At 42.3% G+C, this 12,670-nt stretch overlaps 1 long non-coding RNA gene across 2 annotated transcripts; it reads left to right on the forward strand.

Moving 5' to 3' along the window:
* The first annotated feature begins 245 nt into the window (after positions 1–245).
* LOC122909238 lies at positions 246–11,365 on the forward strand. 2 transcript variants are annotated; one of them, XR_006385105.1, is made up of 3 exons: positions 246–303; positions 4,814–4,865; positions 11,139–11,365. It is a non-coding gene; the product is annotated as an uncharacterized LOC122909238 (long non-coding RNA). The 2 variants fall into 2 exon arrangements; XR_006385104.1 differs by lacking the exon at positions 11,139–11,365 and adding an exon at positions 7,833–7,852.
* Positions 11,366–12,670: the final 1,305 nt, after the last annotated feature.

Raw genomic sequence — 12,670 nt, forward strand, 5'->3', positions numbered from 1 at the left:
TGGTATTTCGTAAAATGAAAATATGCTGAGTTGTCCTGTCAAGAGAGGCAATAATCAGGAGGCTAGGGTTTTTCCTATTATCATGGTTGCTGATTTTGACAGGGAGTTACCTATGTGCCAGGAACATTTCTTGGTGTTAGCCGTGGGTTCCATGTCATGTTTTGACCTAATATGATTTTCTGGTCTAGAGCCATTTGTGTTTGAATGAAAATGATGGCTGTAGTAACATTTTTTCATATTCTCCTTGCAGCAAGTTCCTTTTGCTCTCAAGTCTGTTATTACTGAAGAAGCATTTCGTCGTAGGTAAATGACCCTTGTCTTCTATCTTTAATCGAAACTGTTAATATGTTTCATGACTCACTAAATCTTGGAAGGAAAACCTAATGTGCTATAAAAGCAAAGGAAAACAATTAATTGATTTCAGCATACATTTTTTGTATGCAACTGAGCCAGCTGTCCCTTAAAGTGGAGTGCATATGAATAGCTAGATGTGTGCATGGGCATGTCTCTGATTGTATTCCATTGCTTTTCACATAGAAGGAGCTCTCTCTCTCTCTCTCTCTCTTTTTTAAGATTTTATTTATTTATTTGACAGACAGAGATCACAAGTAGGCAGAGAGGCAGACAGAGAGAGAGGAGGAAGCAGGCTCCCCACTGAGCAGAGAGCCCGATGCGGGGCCTCGATCCCAGGACCCTGGGATCATGACCTGAGCCAAAGGCAGAGGCTTTAACCCACTGAGCCACCCAGGCGCCCCAGAAGGAACTCTCTTGATATTCTTTTTTATGTAATCTTCCTCACTTTCTTACCGGTATCTGTTTACTTGTATGCTAGTTCTGTGTTGAGAAGCGGAAACCTTTGGTCTACATGGAAAGAGTCTGAGATCTGTAGTCACTCTCTGGGCCTGGACTGTGGGCATGATCTCTCTATTAGGAAAAGAGGTACAAGAGAGCCTCACTAAAACATTTTTTTTTTTTTTACCACATTCTGCTAGTATGTCTTCATAGCATTGACTCAGCCCAGACACCTCAACAACTTGAGAGAAATTCAAGTTGTATCAGTTAACTATTGCTGCATAACAAGTCACCCCACAACATAATGACTTGAGCCAACAAGAATATATCACTCTGAACTATTTTGTGGGTTTGTTGGATAGTTTTTCCGCTGCTCGTGTTGCTTGGGCTTACTCACGTGGCTGCGTTCATTTGTAAGGTTAGCTAGGCTATGGTCCCATTTGGGTTGAGGTTGGGCCTCACTCTCTATGTGGTATTTCATTTAGGGCTTCATACCACAGTGGTCTTGGGGTTCCAAGAGTATGAAGGTGGAAGTTGGAACACCTCTGGAATCTACTCTGTATCACTTCCACCATATTCCATCAGCCAAGAATTCAGAAATTCTGAATTATAAATTTAGACACAAATTTATAAGTCTCAAGATCAGCTCAGTTTTTGTTTTTGTTTTTTTAAGATTTTATTTATTTATTTGACACACAGAGAGAGATCACACGTAGGAAGAGAGGGAGGCAGAAGCAGACTCCCTGTTAAGCAGAGAGCCCGATGCAGGGGCTCGATTCCAGGACCCTGAAATCATGACCTGAGCCTAAGGCAGAGGCTTAACCCACTGAGCCACCCAGGCACCCAAGATCAGCTCAGTTTTGAGGAATGCAGACTCTACCTCTTACAAGAAGGAGCCTCAAAATATTGTGATCAAATTTTTCACTTTATCACATTCCTAGTTATCTAGAAGAGAATTATCAGGATATTTGGGGCTGGGTCATATTTGGGTTTTGAGACTTAGATTGTTGTCAACTGAGCCAGCTGTTTCCAAAGTGTAGTACATACAGAAACAGCTGGGGTGTGCATGTATGCTTCTTAAATTGTATTCCAGCATCAATCCACATCATTTTATTTGGGCAAATTGCTTCAAGTTTCATTTCTTCATCTTTAAAATGGGAATAGTAACAGTGCCTCTTTGTGGCACTGGGAGGAGTCAGCGAGAGAGATAATATATAGGAAGTGCTTTGTACAGTTCCTGGCACATGGTAGGTGTTCAAATGAATTATAGCTTATTTTACTTTTAAATTTTCTTAGTTTAAATCCTTAGCTATTTTTGTTTGTTTTACAAGTAATTCACACAGCATGAAAATCAGAAAACAGAGAGAAGCAGAAAGAGAAAAAATAGTTCATATTACCCAGGATTTACCACAGAGTTAGGCACTATCAGTCTTTTGGTGAAATCCATTTGGATCCTAGGCTTTCTTCCAATGCATATGTACATAAGAATAAGTATGTGATAGAAAGATAGACAGACACACCCACACACCCATACACACAGAAATATTTATTTGTATTTTTAAAAATTTTCTTTTTAAGATTTTATTTATTTAAGAGAGGGAGAGAGAGCTCAAGCAGGGGGAGGGGTGGGGGGGGAGAAGGAGAAGGAGGTTCCCCACTGAGCAGAGAGCCCAATGAGGGACTCTATCCCTGGACACTGGGATCATGGCCTGAGCCGAAGGCAGATGCTTAACCAACTGAGCCACCCAGGCGCCCTTGTGTGTATTTTTAGATATATATACAAAAGTTTAAAAGCCAGAGAAGTGGGCGCCTGGCTGGCTCAGTGGGTTAAGCCTCTGCTTCTGGCTCAGGTCAGGGTCTCAGGGTCCTGGGATCGAGACCCACATTGTGCGCTCTGCTCAGTGGGGATCCTGCTTCCCCCTCTCTCTCTGCCTACTTGTGATCTCTGTCTGTCAAATAAATAAATAAATCTTAAAAAAAAAAAAAAGCCAGAGAAGTACTTATTACTTTTTATTATTTATAACCTCCTCACTCTGGCATTTGTGTAGGGCAGTGTCAGTTACTCAGTGTTAAGTACTACCTGACTCACAACCTCCCATTTTAGTTTTCTCTGGATCCTAGGTATTAAGGCAAGAGGTCATACCTATACCTATTACCAAATCTGAATTTCCCAGAGTGAATCTAGGAAATAGCAGGCCCCTGAGATGGTCTGAGAAAAAAAAAGATCTGCGGTCAAATAAGTTGGGGAAATGTTGTATAGTTTCTCTTTTGGTCTTTTTAAGAATCATACTCACTTTTTTAAAAAGATTAAAAATTTTTTTCATTCTTAAGTAATTTTTTTTTAAAGATTTTATTTATTTATTTTATTTATTTATTTGACAGAGAGAGATCACAAGTAGGCAGAGAGAGAGGAGGAGGAGGAAGCAGGCTCCCCGCCAAGCAGAGAGCCCGATACGGGACTCGATCCCAGGACTCCAAGATCATGACCCGAGCGGAAGGCAGAGGCTTAACCCACTGAGCCACCTAGGCGCCCCCCATTCTTAAGTAATTTTTTAAAAAATTTATTTATTTGACACAGAGAGAGAGATCACAAGTAGACAGAGAGGCAGGCAGAGAGAGAGGAGGGAAGCAGGCTCCCTGCTGAGCAGAGAGCCCGATGTGGGGCTCCATCTCAGGACCTGGGATCATGACCTGAGCTGAAGGCAGAGGCTTTAACCTGCTGAGCCACCCAGAAGCCCCATTTTTAAGTAATCTTTTCACCCCACACAGGGCCTACACTCACAACCCCTAGTCGCATGCTTCACTGACTGAACCAGCCAGGCACCCTTAATTTTTTTAAAATTTTTTTATTTAAGCAAACTCTGTGCCCAACATGGAGCTTGAACTGATGACCCCGAGATCAAGAGCCACACACTCCAATGACTGAGCCAGCCAGGTGCCCCCACAGATACTAATTTGTGACTAAATAAGTATTCAATTAATTAGTATCTATTAAATTAAACATGATTAAAACATGTTAAAGGCTCTGAGAAGTCGTGTTGTGAAGCATCCTATTTTACTTTAGCTTCAAATTTCCCACATTTATGTGAACTCTTCTTTTAACTTTATTTTTAAAAATAATATACAGTAAAATTAACATTTTTTAAAATGTACACTTCAATGAAATTTTGTGCATGGATTTGTGTAACCACAACGACATTCAGGGTTCAGAATAGTTTTATTATACCCCAGGACTCACTTGTGTCCCCCTTTATAGTCACATCCCCTACTTCTGTAACCCCTGGCAACCACTGACCTGTTCTCCACCCATAAATTGTCTTTTTGCCATTTCTCTTTTATAGAAATATCATATAGATGGCATTACATACCATGTAGCCCTTGAGACTGGATTCTTTTTTTTTAGGTAATACTTTTAAGACTCATCCATGTTATTGCATGTATCAGTTATTAGGGTGTGTGTGTGTGTGTGTGTGTGTTTAGGTCTTTCTTAATGCTGAGTAGTATTCCGTGATATGGAGTATCAGGGAATATACCACAATTTATTTATACTGTTGGAACATATTCAGGTTTCTTCCAGTCTTTGGTGATTTTGAATAGATCTGCTGTAAACATTTATGTACAAGTTTTTGTATAAATATAAATTTTCACTTATTTAAAGTAAATACCCAGGAATGGGATTGCTAGGTCACTTGGTAAATGTATGTAAGCAAACTCTTTTTATTTGTGTAATACCTATTAAGATCTTACATAACTAGTATGTCATGGAACATATAACATCCTGTAGACCTAGTATTTCATTGGATGCACTTTGGGGAAAAAAGCTTTAGGAAGGTCTTGAATGCTGTGACTTTTTGCTGTTTTTGAAAGTCAAATGGACCTGAAATACATTCCACACACCCAAAGTTTGCTTAGACTCAGCCAGGACTCCCAATATACTCCCATTTGTTAAGGATCTACTGCCAGACATTTGTATCATAGTCTCATTTAATCTAATCCTGACAATAATCCCATGATTTTGCAGGTGAGGAAACAGGCGCAGGAAGGCTAACAACTTATCCAAGTTCCCATGGCTGGTAAGTAGCCAGGATTGGAATCCTTGAATCTTATTGTCAAGTCCAGTGCTTTTTCTGCTTTCCTCTCTACCTGTCTTTTTCTTCCTTTCTCTCTTTGAACATTGTTTTCTGTGTCTCTTTTCTGTAGTTAATTGTCTTTGACCACAGTTGGCAAATAAAAAACACAGTTGCTATCACTTCCCACTTAATGACAGATACCAATGATTTAATTTCACCTCCCCTTTCTTGCTCAGCTCTTTCTCCAGACAACTATCCACGGATTGGAGTTAGCACTTGAGCTAATAACCATCTGCTATTTTGTTCTTGGACTTTGTATTAGTTAGCTATTGCTGTGTAACAATCTCGAAACAGTGTGGCTTAAAAACAGTAACTATCACTTGTGATCTTTCACAATTTCTATAGGCTAAGAATTCAGATAGGGTGCTGCAGAAGGACAGGCCCTCTTCTGCTATGCCTGGGGCTTATTTGGTTGGAAGACATGAACCATGTTGGGGGAATTTGTTCCTCAAAAGGATGAGTTGGGCTTGATTTTCAGAAGAGGACATGCCTTACAAAGATAACAGATGTTTCCTGTGCACACTGAGATGCCTTTTGACCCTGAGGATATTCTCTCATCTCTGCTCCTCCATTCTTGTCGTGGCTTTTTGCTCAGCTACATCCTGTGCTCAATCCTACTCAAATTGTAGGCTCTTTGTTTCCCAGGAGGACAACTTAAAGGTAGATGTACCCTTTTATAGTTGAACATCTAGCTCTTGACTCCTGATGCTTTGATTTACTTCCATGACTCCCTGTATATTCCTGATTCCTAGTCTTCTCAGGATTTGAGGGGGCACAGAACACTTTGGTTTGGGTATTGATTTTCTGGACTCCTAACCTGTCTCTCATAGTCAGGAAATGGTTACTCCCAGATCTGTGGCCTTGACTCTGGACTTCTTGACTCCTTAGTGTCCTGCTCTGCTGTTTACAAACCTCTTAACCCCTTGCTTGTCATACATCCTGTCTCTTAGTTTGTTTCTTACTCTTTCTTGTTACCACCTACATTTTGGCTTACTAGTATCTCTTAGGCCAAATTATTTCCCGAGACTCATCTGCTGATTGGTATACTGGGCTTTGCCTTCCAATGACAGACTTCTTCACCCTTTTCTTCATTTGGAGGTTAAGCTGAGGTATAGTGTATTTAGCCTTGGATTCAGAACCAGAAGCCCCAAGTTCAAAACCTGATCTATGTGACTTTAGGAAAGGCTTTTTAATCTTTCTGGGCCCCAATTTTCTCATCTATAAAATGGAAGAATATTCTCTACTTCACAGCATTGCCTTAAAGATTAAATGGGATGGGGTGCCTGGGTGGCTTAGTGGGTTAAAGCCTCTGCCTTTGGCTCAGGTTATGATCTCAGGGTCCTGGAATCGAGCCCCTGCATCGGGCTCCATGCTCAGCAGGGAGCCTGCTTCTTCCTCTCTCTCTGCCTGCCTCTCCTCCTACTTGTGATCTCTGTCTGTCAAATAAATAAATAAAATCTTCAAAAAAAGAAAAAGATTAAATGGGAGAATGTAGATAATGCAAGATAATAATGGGTAATAATTCTAAAATGCTATTACGTGTGTGTGTACGTGCACGCACATGTGTGTATTTAAAGTAAGTTTATTCTTTCTTCCTTCTAAGCACCTTTCCTTTATACAGTGTTCCTCACTTAAGCAGCTAGGCCATTCTGTGCTCATTAACTCAGGAAAGGAAATGTGAAATGTCAGAGCAGAAAAAACAAATAGGAATCTTTCTGGCCTTGGTTTTCAAAAGCCTAGAGCCCTTAGTGGAACATTGAGACCCCAGGACTGGTCAAAACGAGTGAGAGCAAGGGGTTTGAAGAGAGAGGGAGATTCTCTTTCAGACTGGCAATGGATTCCACTGTTCTGGGCAGAGGAGGGAGGTGAGTAGAAGGAGGAGAGACAGAGGGGGTGTAATGAAGCACAGATACATGGGACCCAGAGTGAGAGGGGTCTGTGCCCTCCCTTCTAGATAAAGCCCTGGGGAGCAGAAAGGACATAATTGGCAGATTCTGGGTCCCCAGGGTGGCCCACCAATGGTGCTAGACTGGAAGGGGTCATGCAGCCTGGGGGTGAAGGAAATGTCAGTGTAGGTCGCTGAGCATTGAAACCTACAGGCCTGACAGAGATGATGGCAATTTCACTTGACAACTGCATGGATAGTTGATAGCAAGGACCGGAGTGCACTTCTCTCCCACCCTACCCCCTCCTTCAACTGCAATTCTCCAGGAGCTCCTAGAACCTAGAGGCACTCCCTGAAAATGGGAGGAAGGCTTCAGACGAACTGAGGTTATATTTTGCCACTCTGGTTGAATAGGATCTAAAAATGAAGTTGGGGGCACCTGGGTGACTCAGTTGGTTAAGTGACTGCCTTCGTCTCAGGTCACGATCCCGGAGTCCGAAGATCGAGTCTCGCTTCAGGCTCCCAGCTCCATGGGGAGTCTGCTTCTCGCTCTGACCTTCTCCCCTTTCATGCTCTCTCTCACTCTCTCTCTCTCAAATAAAGAAAGAAAATCTTTACTAAATAAATAAATAAAAATGAAAGTTGAGTTATAAAAATAGTTTGTGTCTATATGGTGGATTAAGACCCGTAACCACTACCGCAGAAAGCAGTTGGTCTTTATCTGTAGGTAGGCACCAGGATGTTTAGAGTCTGAATTCAGATGTTATGGAGCCTCTGAATATATGTAATGTCCTGCTTGATGTTTGAGGTCTGATACAAGCACTCCCTCCCTCAGGGGTTCTCAAGGTATGATCCCAAGGACTAGTAGCATCAGCTCTGCTGGGCTTTTGTGAGAAATGCACATTCTCAGGCCCTCCCCCCAGAACTCCTGAATCTGAAACTCTTTCAAGTGATTCTAACACATGCTAGAGGTTTTTTTTTTTTTTTTTTTTTTTTAAGATTTTATTTATTTATTTGACAGACAGAGATCACAAGTAGGCAGAGAGGCAGGCAGAGAAAGAGGAAGGGAAGCAGGCTCCCTGCTGAGCAGAGAGCCCGACACAGGGCTCCATCCCAGGACTCTGGGATCACGACCTGAGCCAAAGGCAGAGGCTTAACCCACTGAGCCACCCAGGTGCCCCCACATGCTAGAGTTTAAGAACCACTGCTCTGCATCCTATCTATTTTTTGTACATACACCCTCAGTTTCTCAGACTTACTCCAGTAGTCAAGTTACCATGTGATACTTGCCTAGCATCAGCTTTGGGCTAGCCAGATACATATAAATATATTTAATAATTGGATTTACAGAAAACTTCTTTTATTAAAAAATGTAGGCAGGCTATAGTAAATAATATTTTGGGGGTGCCTGGGTGGCTCAGTCACTTAAGCTTCCATCTTCAGCTCAGGTTGGGATTGAGCCCCATGTCAGTCTCCCTGCTCAGTGGAGAGCCTGCTTCTTCCTCTCCCTCTGCTGCTCCCCCTGCTTGTGCTCTCTCACCTTCTTTCTCTCTCTCTTTCAAGTAAATAAAATCTTAAAAATAAATAAATAATAATATTGTGAAGTATCGAGGGCAAAGGATGGTGAATCTAAAATTTAATTCCAGCTTAACTATCATCCGGAAAAGTGAGGTTGACAAAACTATTTTCAGTCATATTGAGATTATTTAATACACATATCACTCCTAAACCGATAGTCTCACATTACTAGTAATTATATATGAACTGATAATAAAAATTAATAATGATACACAAATTTTCCAGGGCTAAACAAGGACTTTGATCTGCATATTTATTTTAAGTGTCTGGAGAGGAGAGCTTCATATTTCCCCTGGAGTTTTCCTCATGACCATCTCACTTTTATCTCATTTCACTGAGGACCCAGCTCCTGAGAGGAAAACAGGGGAGATTGGAAAGAGACCTTTCAGTAAATGGGGAGAGGGGATCATAGGCAAACATGATCTTAAACCTTTACTACCTCCCCAAGGACCCAGTGTACTTCATAGGGATGATTTTGTGGCCAGGCAAGGTCCTAGGGAAATTTATGGCAGAAACATTTTCCCGTATCTGGGTCAGGAAATGATAGCACACAGATGGAATTTACAATGGGAGTATGAATGGAGTGGCCCCACCCAGGCAGCCAAGCAAAGGCCCCTTTCACAGGCTCTATTCACATATAATGAGTGCTCCCCAGGCTCTCCTGGCTGGCTGCTTTTTCTTTTTTCCTCGATTGCTTTTACTTTTTCACAGAGGACTGCCCCGCTTGCGGTCCACTTGGGACTGGGGTGAGCCTTGATTTGGCAGGAGAAAGGAAGAAGTACACGGTGGCCTACAAAACTGAATTACTCTGCCTCCCTGGCCCCTTTCCTTGAATAATAGGCCTTTGTGCTTTGAAATGTAGGGAAGTCCCAGTTTCTCAGGCTTTTTTAAAAAAGGAAACCTTCCTGAAACCTCCTTTCCCACTTTAAGATGCTTAGCAGGGAGTAGTTAAGGGACAAAACAGTTATTAAATCAAATGTTTCTTTAATAATTTTAGAAATTGTTAGGAGAGCTGATTTCCAAACAAATATATTTCATGCATTCCTGCAGATGGACAAAAATATTGGCTCAATTTGGAAGTCCAACTTTAAGAAAAATCACATGAGACAAATCTATACACTAAAAAAAACCCCAAAACCCACAACACCCAAAAAACCTGTTTTTGGCTCTAGCCAGTTACCCACTTTTATGAAATATTTGACAAAGCAAAATTTTATTACCAGAGAGGAATTCAGACAGCCTTTGGAGTCTGTTGAAATGGGGTTTGAATATATAGGATGTTTTAATTTTTATTTTACTTGCCCCCCGCCTGCCCCTGCAACCTAGGCATGATTTAAATCATCCCATCTTGTAACCAAACCAACGTGAGTTCACTTCTTGGTAAGTCACAGATGTACTACATAGAATTGTCATGCAGAGTAAACTTTATTTGCAGCAAAGAAGGAGACCATGGGGAATAACTTCAAAAGCCATGGCTCAGGGCGCCTGGGTGGCTCAGTGGGTTAGAGCCTCTGTCTTTTTTTTTTTTTTTTTTTTTTTTTTTTAGAGCCTCTGTCTTCAGCTCAGGTCATGATCCCAGAGTCCTGGGATCGAGCCGGCATCAGGCTCTCTGCTCCGCGGGGAGCCTGCTTTCTCCTCTCTCTGCCTGCCTCTCTGCTTACTTGTGATTGCTCTTTGTCAAATAAATAAATAAAATATTAAAAAAAAAAAAAAAAAGCCATGGCTCCCCAGGCAAGGGTGAATGGGTTCCTTTTATTTAGTTTAGGATGAATATTTAGCTAGAGAAGCCTTGTCATCGTGCGTAGTGGCAGGCATAAGGCGACACATGAGCCTTAAGGGAATATGCCTATACAGACACTATATGTATATAAATGAGGCTTGTGGTCCTGCTTGTGTGTAAATTTTATTATTATAATGAGGTAAAGGTAGTTGTTGGTCATTTTAGAAGTCACTCAGTGGTCATCTGTGCAGACATGAATTGGGGGTTTATTCTGGGTGGTCTGGGCCAGTTTGAGCTCTTGTCAGGGCTGTCGCTGTCACTTGAAGGAGGATTTGGTTTCCATTTGCCTGAGTTAAGAGATAAGCTGGAAAGAAGAACTAAAGGAAAAATGTGGGATAAAGGTTGATGAATGCTAGTAGGTGGGCAGTAGGGTCAGGTGTTGCGGTCTAGCTGATAACAATCTGTTTTCCTTTCACTAATCTTATCCCACATTTTCCTTTCAAAGGTGTGTGTTGATAGGATTGCATTTTTTTAGAATCCTGAAAACAAATTATATTGAAAAATCATTACCGTCATTTAGGGCCCCGTATGTTTCAATGGTTTAAGTATATTTGAACATCTTTTGTTTTGTTTTAAAGATTTTATGTATTTATTTGACAGAGATCACAAGTAGGCAGAGAAGCAGGCAGAGAGAGGAGGGGAAGCAGGCTCCCGGCCAAGCAGAGAGCCTGACGTGGGGCTCGATCCCAGAACCCTGGGACTACGACCCAAGCTGAAGGCAGAGGCCTTAACCCGCGGAGCCACCCAGGCACTCCTATTTGAACATCTTTGATTTTCATTTTACTGTAAAATATATGATTTCACCATTTATTTTTTGAATTTTCAGAACGTGGCAGAAGATATAAAACATTCTTCAATCAAGGGCTATTATTTGTCCCTTTGTCTGGGTTACTGGAGGCCAGGTTCTAGAGCTAAACTTGGAGCAAAATGTTATTGTCTGCCCCTCTGATAGCCATTTCCCTTCTTTTCGCAGCCCAGGGTTGTGTTTTCTCCTCTCAACCGTGTGTTCTCCGTGAGGCACCAATCCCAGCTCCAGCCCTGGAACTCAGGATCTCCACTTGGCCAATCAAATCATCAAATCCTTTGTCCCATCCGCAGCATAGGGAAAGGGAAAACCGCAGAGATTTCTTTAAGGATGGGCCACATGACCCAGCTGTAGCCAATGAACTACATCTGAGGCTTTTCTGGGATTGGCTGGAGAGAGGCAGGAGCCCTCCTTCCATTGGTTATTATTATTATTTTTAAAAGATTTTATTTATTAGTCAGAGAGAAAGAGGGAGTGAGAGCACAAGCAGGGGGAGAGGGAGAGAGGCAGAGGGAGAAACAGGCCCCCTGCTGAGAAGCAGCCTAATGCAGCTCTTGATCCCAGGACGCTGGGATCATGATCAGAGGTGAAAGCAGATGCTTAACCAACTGAACCACCCAGGCTCTCCTTCCATTGATTCTTAAATCTGGGAAAAGGTGAAGCTGGAGATGCGGCAGCCAGTTTGATACCCTGAGATGACAGCTTGAAGCTATGGCAGAGGCTGGGGACCTTTGAAGAGCCCAGGGATGAATGAAACCAACCCCGCTGAAGAAAGAGCTGGGAAAATTCATCTGAAAAATTCAGTCCCCATGACATCATTTGAGTCCTACGCCTGAGGCCAGTCCTATCATTAGAGTGTTTAGTTGTTCAAACCAACAAACCTCCTTAGTTGCTTAAGCTGGTTGAGATTGGATTTTCTGTTGATAAAAAGTCATGCCAGTGCAGGTCTGGAGTCCAAAGGTATTGGGAATTTGCCAAGATACAGCTCTAGGTGCTGAGAATGAGGCTGGAGTACGGTCATCAGAGCTGGGCTCCAATGCCCGACTCCCTCCCCTCCCTAGCCCCTGCGTGGAGGAGGTGTGACTCAGTGCTGGTTTCTGTTGGAAAGATGCTGGAGTGGTTTATGCCCTTGTTATCTCAGCTCAAGTCTGGCCTGGAAACTAGCAGCATGACTGGACTTGGAGATGGGGGACCATAACCCTTCAGCTGTGGAGAGTGAAGGGGCAGGTTGGACACATATTGTCAAGGACTATGGTAAGACAGAAACTTCATGCTGTGTTACATATCTTCATTGCATGGACCCTTTATTCTCTCCTGGGAATGTGTCTTTAATTTGGGTCTCCGCCCTAAACATCATCCCCACCCTCCTGTGGTCTGCTGAACGTCCACAACTGGGTTAGACATCTCTCCTCAGTGTTCTCCTAGGCTCTTTAACGCAAGGAGCATCACATTTTCATCCTGTATTTTTACTCACTCATTCAGCAACTATTTATTGAGTGCTTGCTGTGTGCCAAGAGCTATTCCAGGCACTGGAGGTATACCAGTGACCAAGACAGACAGAAATCCCTGCCTGCAAGGAGTTACATTCTAAGGGTTGGAGAGAGGCAATAAATAAGTAAATTATAAGCTATATTCAAAGTAGATGTGTGCCAAGGGGAAAAAAGCAGGAAAAGAGGATGAGGCCTGACAGGGAAAGTGGT

This window comes from Neovison vison, chromosome 6 (assembly GCF_020171115.1).
Source record: "Neovison vison isolate M4711 chromosome 6, ASM_NN_V1, whole genome shotgun sequence".
Lineage (NCBI taxonomy): Eukaryota > Metazoa > Chordata > Mammalia > Carnivora > Mustelidae > Neogale > Neogale vison.